General features: G+C 41.4%; 1 pseudogene; it reads left to right on the top strand.

Moving 5' to 3' along the window:
* The first annotated feature begins 5,542 nt into the window (after nt 1-5,542).
* On the top strand, nt 5,543-6,580 carry LOC103938606 (annotated as a pseudogene).
* Nucleotides 6,581-6,792: the final 212 nt, after the last annotated feature.

A 6,792-nucleotide genomic window follows, 5' to 3' on the forward strand; every position in this document is an offset into this window, starting at 1 on the left:
GTAGAACTTGGCATCTGCGAAGTGTGATTCGGCTTCGATGAATGGCTTGGTGTCACCTTGTACCACCTTTACTCCTTCTTGGTATAACTTTAAGCATTGATGAAGGGTGGATGGCACTACTTCATTCTTGTGGATCCAAGGCCTTCCTAAAAGCAAGTTGTAGGAAGTTCTTGCATCAATCACGTGGAATAGCATGCTTGATTTGAGTTCATCAATAGTTATTGCCACTCGGATAATGCCTATCGCTTTTTGTTCTCCTTGGTTAAAACCTTGGATTAGGAGGCTACTTCTGGATAGTTCATCCACCTTGATGCCGATTGTGGTCTTTGTTGACTTTGGCAAGATGTTTATGGCCGACCCACTATCCATAAGCATTCGGTTGATTTTGTTCTCTCTCATGTACCCAAAGACGAAGAGATGACGGTTTTGAGGCTTTGATCCCAGCAGCAAGTCTTCATTAGTGAAGTTGATTACGTCATGGGCGGCACATCATGTGGCATATTCATGTGGCCGAAGCTTCATGCTTTCATCCTTGCTTACTTGTACCTCATGGTCATCGGAACTTACTAAGACCGCTACTAGTGCTTTTCGCATCTCCTTGGGCAATAATAGTGCTTCCTTGATGCTAAAGTATGTTGGTAGGCCTTCTTTGGGCGTGAAAGTCTTCTCATCCTCGATGGTGATAAATTTGCCTTTTAAGGGCTCTTCTATCTCTACTTCAACCATGTGACAGGCAATGATAGTGCACCATTGGAAGAAGTCTTTCAAGAAATACTCGTGCAAGGAGATGAGAATACGTGGCTTTTGCTCCATAGGTTCCCTAACGTACGTTGGCTTAGTAGTTCTTAAGTTTCTTTTGGGCTTTCTACTGTTGCGATGACGGTGTTTTCTCTCTTGTTCCACCTTTGGCCTTGTGGCTTATGGTCTTGGCTTCCTTGTCCTTTTGTAGGTCACCAATATCCATCCTTCTTCATCATTGGTAGGTGCATTTTGGTCGCTTACCCCTAGTGATGGTTGTACAGAAGGTGCCATATAGCTTAAGTATGGACATGAGTGGTCATGTGTCACTTAGAAAGGCATGGGATCAAAGGATCATAACACAATCGTGGTAGTGTGTGTTCCAACCGCGTCTTCCAGGTCAAGTTTAATTTGCCCTTGTTGTGCTAGCTTCATGATGAGCTCCTTGAGGATGAAGCACTTATTAACAGAATGACTTACGACACGATGGTATTTGCAGTACCTAGGATCGTTAACGCGATTCATCTCTTCGAGGCGCTTTCAGGTAACTCAATCACCTTCTTTTCTAGCAAGTCATCTAGCATTGCAACCATATCAGAATTAGTCAAAGGGTACGTCTTCTACTCTAGATCCCTTAAGGTGTTTTTGTACCTGTCTTGGGTGTGAGAAGGCTCACCTCCCTTCATCTCCTTCGATTTTTTTTTTAAGGAGATCTTGACAGGCGCGGAGGAGGTCTTGATGGGGGTAGTATAAACAGCAAAAGCTTCCTTGGCGGGCTTTTTCCCAGTCTTATCTACCTTTGGGGCAAACACCTTATCATTTTTTAAGTCGATGATCGGCTCTTTCTTCCCATGATTGTCAATACTCAACTCCATATCATGGGATCGAGTTGCCAATTCTTCAAATGTTCTCAGTTTTTTGCCTTCAAGGATGCAATGTAACCCTCATTGCTTGCCTTAAACACACATCTCAATGGCGGAGGTTTCAGAAAGCCGATCTTTGCAGTCCAGACTTAATGAACGACACCTATTAAGGTAGTCGAAGACAGGTTCATCCTTCCATTATTTCGTACTCATTAGCCCTAGCATGCTTACGGTGCGACGAGTGTTGTAGAAGCGGTTGAGGAATTCCCTTTTAAGATGGTCTCATCTGTTGATAGACTCAGGCTCGAGGTCAATGTACCAGTCAAAGACATTACCTTTTAGCGAGCACACGAACTGCTTGACGAGGTAGTCTCCTTTCGTCCGAGCATTGTTACAAGTTTCAATGAAATGGGTAATATGTTGTTTAGGATTGCCCTTTCCATCGAGTTGCATGAATTTGGGTGGTTGATAACCCTTTAGCATCCTCAAGGCGTTAATCCTTTTAGAGTATGGCTTTAAGTACAGCACAAAATCATGCAAGTTTCATTCATATTGCACCTTGATCATGTTTGTGATCATCTATTGCAGCTGTTGGATAGAGAGAGATCCCATGAGCGTCGTACCTCGATCCACCTATAGCTTCTCCTCAACTTTGTCCATCAGAGGCTCATCCTTTTCACCATTTTCCTCATTTAGTGGATCAACCTTCAAGTCAGCTTTCTCATCGTGCTACACCTTCAAATGGTTGACGAGTGTAGCAATATGTAAGTCTTTTTCCTCTATAGTCCTTGTCAGCCTTACGATTGCTTCACTCATTTGTGCTAGCTTATCTTCGATTGAAGTCGCACCAGTAATCATGACTTGCATGGCTACGGGATACGAGTTGCTACTTGAGGTGGCATCAGAAGTCAACAACTCAGAGTACCTCCTCGAGCTTTCTTCCTTATGCACCTTTAGTGAGGCCAGGGTGATCACGGGCTTGTGCCTTGGGTGCTCTTGCTCCTTCGGCAAAGTTGATGTAAGGGTGGAAGGCACGCCAAAGAAAGCTCTTGCCTTGCTTTGGGTTCTGACGCCCAAAGTGCCACCACTTGCGGCAAGGATGTTCTTGTTCTTCCCATTGGCTGCGGGAACAGCTTTCTTGATGCCATGTGTATTTCTTGTGGATTTGAAGACAGAGATGAGAGGCGGAGAGGTCCCACCGATCGTGCCAAATTTGTAAACACGAAAATTCTGTAATGAATGAAATAAGAAAATATGTACAAAGTAGATTTGTATTGATGAATTTGTATGGTTACAATCTCTGTTTAGAATTTTCCTCTGATTCAGTCTTCAAATTAGATGTAGATACATAGGTTGTTAATCCAAAGGTAGCGATGACTTGATCTCAGAAGAACAATTGAACGATTGTGTATGACATGCGTAGGTTGTGGATAGTCTTTACTTCTAGGTTTGTGTATGACATGCGGCAAAGGTGATGTTGATGTGGGATTTTGTTGATTCAAGGGTCTTGGCGACTTGATCTTGAATCAAATGTCGTTACAAGTTTTAAGCTTGCAACAAAGTCTTGAAGGAATCGGCACAAGTGCTTGTTGATTCTTCAAGGGAATGCTTCGGCTTTGGCCAAAAGAAAGTTTCGACTTTGGTTGTACGTTCTTCGAGGAGAGCTTTGGCAGCGTATTAGTCTTCAAAGATTTGGCAGAGGTTCTCCTTTTGTGAGAATTTCGGCCTTGAATGTAGAAATTGTCGACCTTTATGCCTGTCTGACGACCTTGTATTTGTAGACTTCTCAAAGCTTGTCTTTGGATGGATTTGGCTTTGATTTGCATCTTGATTTGTCCATGGGAGAATTTAGGCATGTTTTGTGTTTAATTTCAGCCACTATCCCTTGCTTGGCCAAATCTATAGGGCTTTCTTGCCTATTTTGCAAGCAATCTTCAATTCTTGCTTGTTTTGTGAAGATGTTTTAGCTTTCTTTCCGGTTTTGGGAGCAATTTGTGCCCCTTGCCGATTTTAAGGAGATTTCTTCCTTTTGGCTGAATTTTGGGGAAGTTTTGAGCTTGCTTTGCTTGATTTGTGCCACATATCATTGATGACTTGTCCATTTGTGATGAGTCATATGCCACGTAGAGTTTTATGATGCATCATTTTCTTGCAACGAAATTTACACGTCTACAACAAGCTGTATCCCCTTCCACACCACCTCCTTGGCCCATGCCAAGCCTACTTCTGGCCCTTGCCAGCGGACATGCCGCACCACCCCGACGGCTACGCCGTGGCAGCACTACCCAAGAAGAAGACAAAGAAAATTAAGTTTTTCTTACATCGGTGCAGCGTGGAGAAGACAAAGAAATCAACGGAAGATGGTTCTTTGCATGAGCAAGCAAAGAAGAGTGCTAGGGGAGGGGAAACAAATATCTTCTAGTTTTCTCTCTTTCTTGTAGAGATAAATAATTGCCCTCCGAAGTTGATTTAATCCCTTACTTAATGTAGCTTAAATAGGCTTTGGAGACAATTTATTTCCCTTTCCTTGAAGAATCTAATTCCAAGTCCAAGTGGGAATCTGCATCAAAGTTTAAGATCTCTACACTTGTTGCCCTTTCCTGCGAGTAGCCCAGCAGGTGTGGGGCCATTTGTGGAGCCAAAATAATCAAGAAAATTATGAAGGTGACACGTGGACTTTTGGGTAAGAAAAACAAAATTACCCTCGAGACACATCAGAATTCCCACGCGCATACAACGGACAATAACGGCTCAATCAAGGAAGAGTCAAAGGTGATCAAAATGGTATTTATTCAAAACCCTTTCATCACTCCTCATCAAATGATCACCCACAAGGTAACTCCCAATTATTCTTTTCAAATTGGAATTAATTACCAAATCAAATTGATTAATTACCATATTAATTGCAAGATATTATTTGACATAATATCTTGCAATTAGAGCCAAAATTCCACCATGAGTGGTCGGTCCCTATTTTTCCAAATAGGGCTAGCCACACCCCTATATATAGCCCCACATTTCTTCAAAAACCTAAGTTGAATCTCTCCCAAAAATTCTCTAAACACTCTCTCTCAAATTCTAACTTTGACATCGGAGATTCTTCGGTCAAAGCCTACCCCTTTCATCATGGGCGCTTGAGGCTCTTAGCCTTAATCTTAGGTGTTATTATTTTGCAAGTGCATTTTCGTCAAAGGAGAAGAAGGCGGAAATTTGCATCCACAATAGCTGCACGATACTTAAAGTTATTACAATACAAAATATAAAAAAATACGGTACATTCTAAAGCAAATATCCATTGACATTCAAAGAGTAGAAAAAAAAAAAAAACCACACAATTCAAACAATAGTCAAACCATCAAAATTAAGAAGTGAAGAAGAGAAAGAATGGATAGTGCTTGCTCCTATATGGGCGACGTATCCCTCTGAGTTCTTCTCAACTCTGTTTCGAGCAACGAAGTAAGCAACTGAGGAAAAAAAAAATTGTTTTAAAGAAAATCCAACCCAAATCGACATTATTTTAAGGTTGGGTAAATTTTATTAAAACAAAAAACAATGCCTCAACTGTAACGAGGTTTGGTTGAAGTTGTAATGATTGTTCTCTTCACTAAGCGAAGGTCTATGTTCGAGTCCCTCTATCGGCAATTCATTTTGGTGGCCAATCTGTAAAAACAAAAAATAAACAAAAAAAAAGAAAAAGAGAGATAGAAAAACCCTTTGTAAGTCCTAAAAAAAGCTGATTATATGCTCTCACCTGGCCTTCCCTCCCCTAAAACTTTTTCAACAAAAAGAAACACAAAAAGCCAATGCCTCAACTTGCCCAGCACCGTGTTTTCCTCGCCCCAAGTTTTCCTCTCTAGGAAACTCGCCTAAGGTGGCTGGAACAAGACATGTTGTGCCAGCATCCCACCCAGCAAAGATCCTATATGTGTTAGCCTTAAGGCTAGAGTTTCCAAACATCAATAATATTTACTAGGAAAAGAAAGTTTTTACCAATCTTCTCACATAACTTCTCATTTCAACCTTGCTCTTACTCATTTCTACAGCTGGGTATTAGAACATTGTTTTGGGAGGGACTGAAGAGTACTTGGAATTAACAACTAATACATCCACAAAAATCCAAACTCCATAATCCCACAGCCTTCTCCCACCATGTTACACCGCCAGGTTGGACACTAGGCATCATTTCCAATCCAATAATTATTTTAAGCCCAACCCTACCTCACTCTCCATCTATAAAAACCCTAGCTAGGATCCACTCCAAACACACACCCTCACTCAAATCACTCTCATTCCTTCTAAAGCTAAGAGCATTTCTTTCGAAGCCAATCCAGTTCCCCAAATGGCTTCCAAGGCTCTAGCTTCCACTGCCCTCCTCCTCTCCCTCAACCTCGTCTTCTTCACTTTGGTCACCTCCACCAATGTCGTTTGTCCGCCACCTGCAAAGAAGGGACACCAACCCAAGCACGCAAGTCCTGCACTACCCAACCCCAACCCCTCAAAGCCTGCCACGTGCCCCAGAGACACATTGAGGGCCTTGTTGACCTTGACGCTGCAGTGTGCCTTTGCACTGCAATCAAAGCTAATGTCTTGGGGATCAACTTAAACATCCCCATTTCACTGAGCCTCCTCCTGAACTACTGCGGGAAGCAGGTCCCAACTGGCTACGAGTGTGCTTGAATTTAAAGTACTATTGATCCGTATAATACTCTCAGTTCACTTGTTTTTAATTACTTATCTTAATTAATTTCTCATTTCCATATTTGGTGTGTCTAAGAGCTTTTGGAATGTTTATTGGTAAATTCCATTATACATTCTTATTAATAATTATTTCCATTGTTTTTCTGGATGGATGGATGGATGAAAGACTCTTTGCTTTCTGATCCACATCCTCTATAGCATTGTATTTTTGTGAAAATATTGATTGAGCTGTAATAAAGAAATTGGGTATTTTATGCTTCAGAAAGTAATTGAATTTGAGTTCCTAGCCATATGATAATATCATTTCAGATGTGTAAATTTCTAAATCTGTTAACTATTGTAGGATATCAACAAGCTCATGACCTCTAAACTTAGGTGGCCTAGGGTTAGAGATTCATCTTGCTAGACTGTGAATCTGGAGAAAACGAGCCCTTTCAAATGAAAATATTGAAGAGTGCACATGATGAACATAAGTAATCTGTAGGATTTGAGA

Source organism: the organism of the source record quoted next, unplaced genomic scaffold (assembly GCF_019419815.1).
Source record: "Pyrus x bretschneideri cultivar Hongxiangsu unplaced genomic scaffold, Pyrus_bretschneideri_v1 Contig34, whole genome shotgun sequence".
In the NCBI taxonomy this organism is placed as follows: Eukaryota; Viridiplantae; Streptophyta; class Magnoliopsida; order Rosales; family Rosaceae; genus Pyrus; species Pyrus x bretschneideri.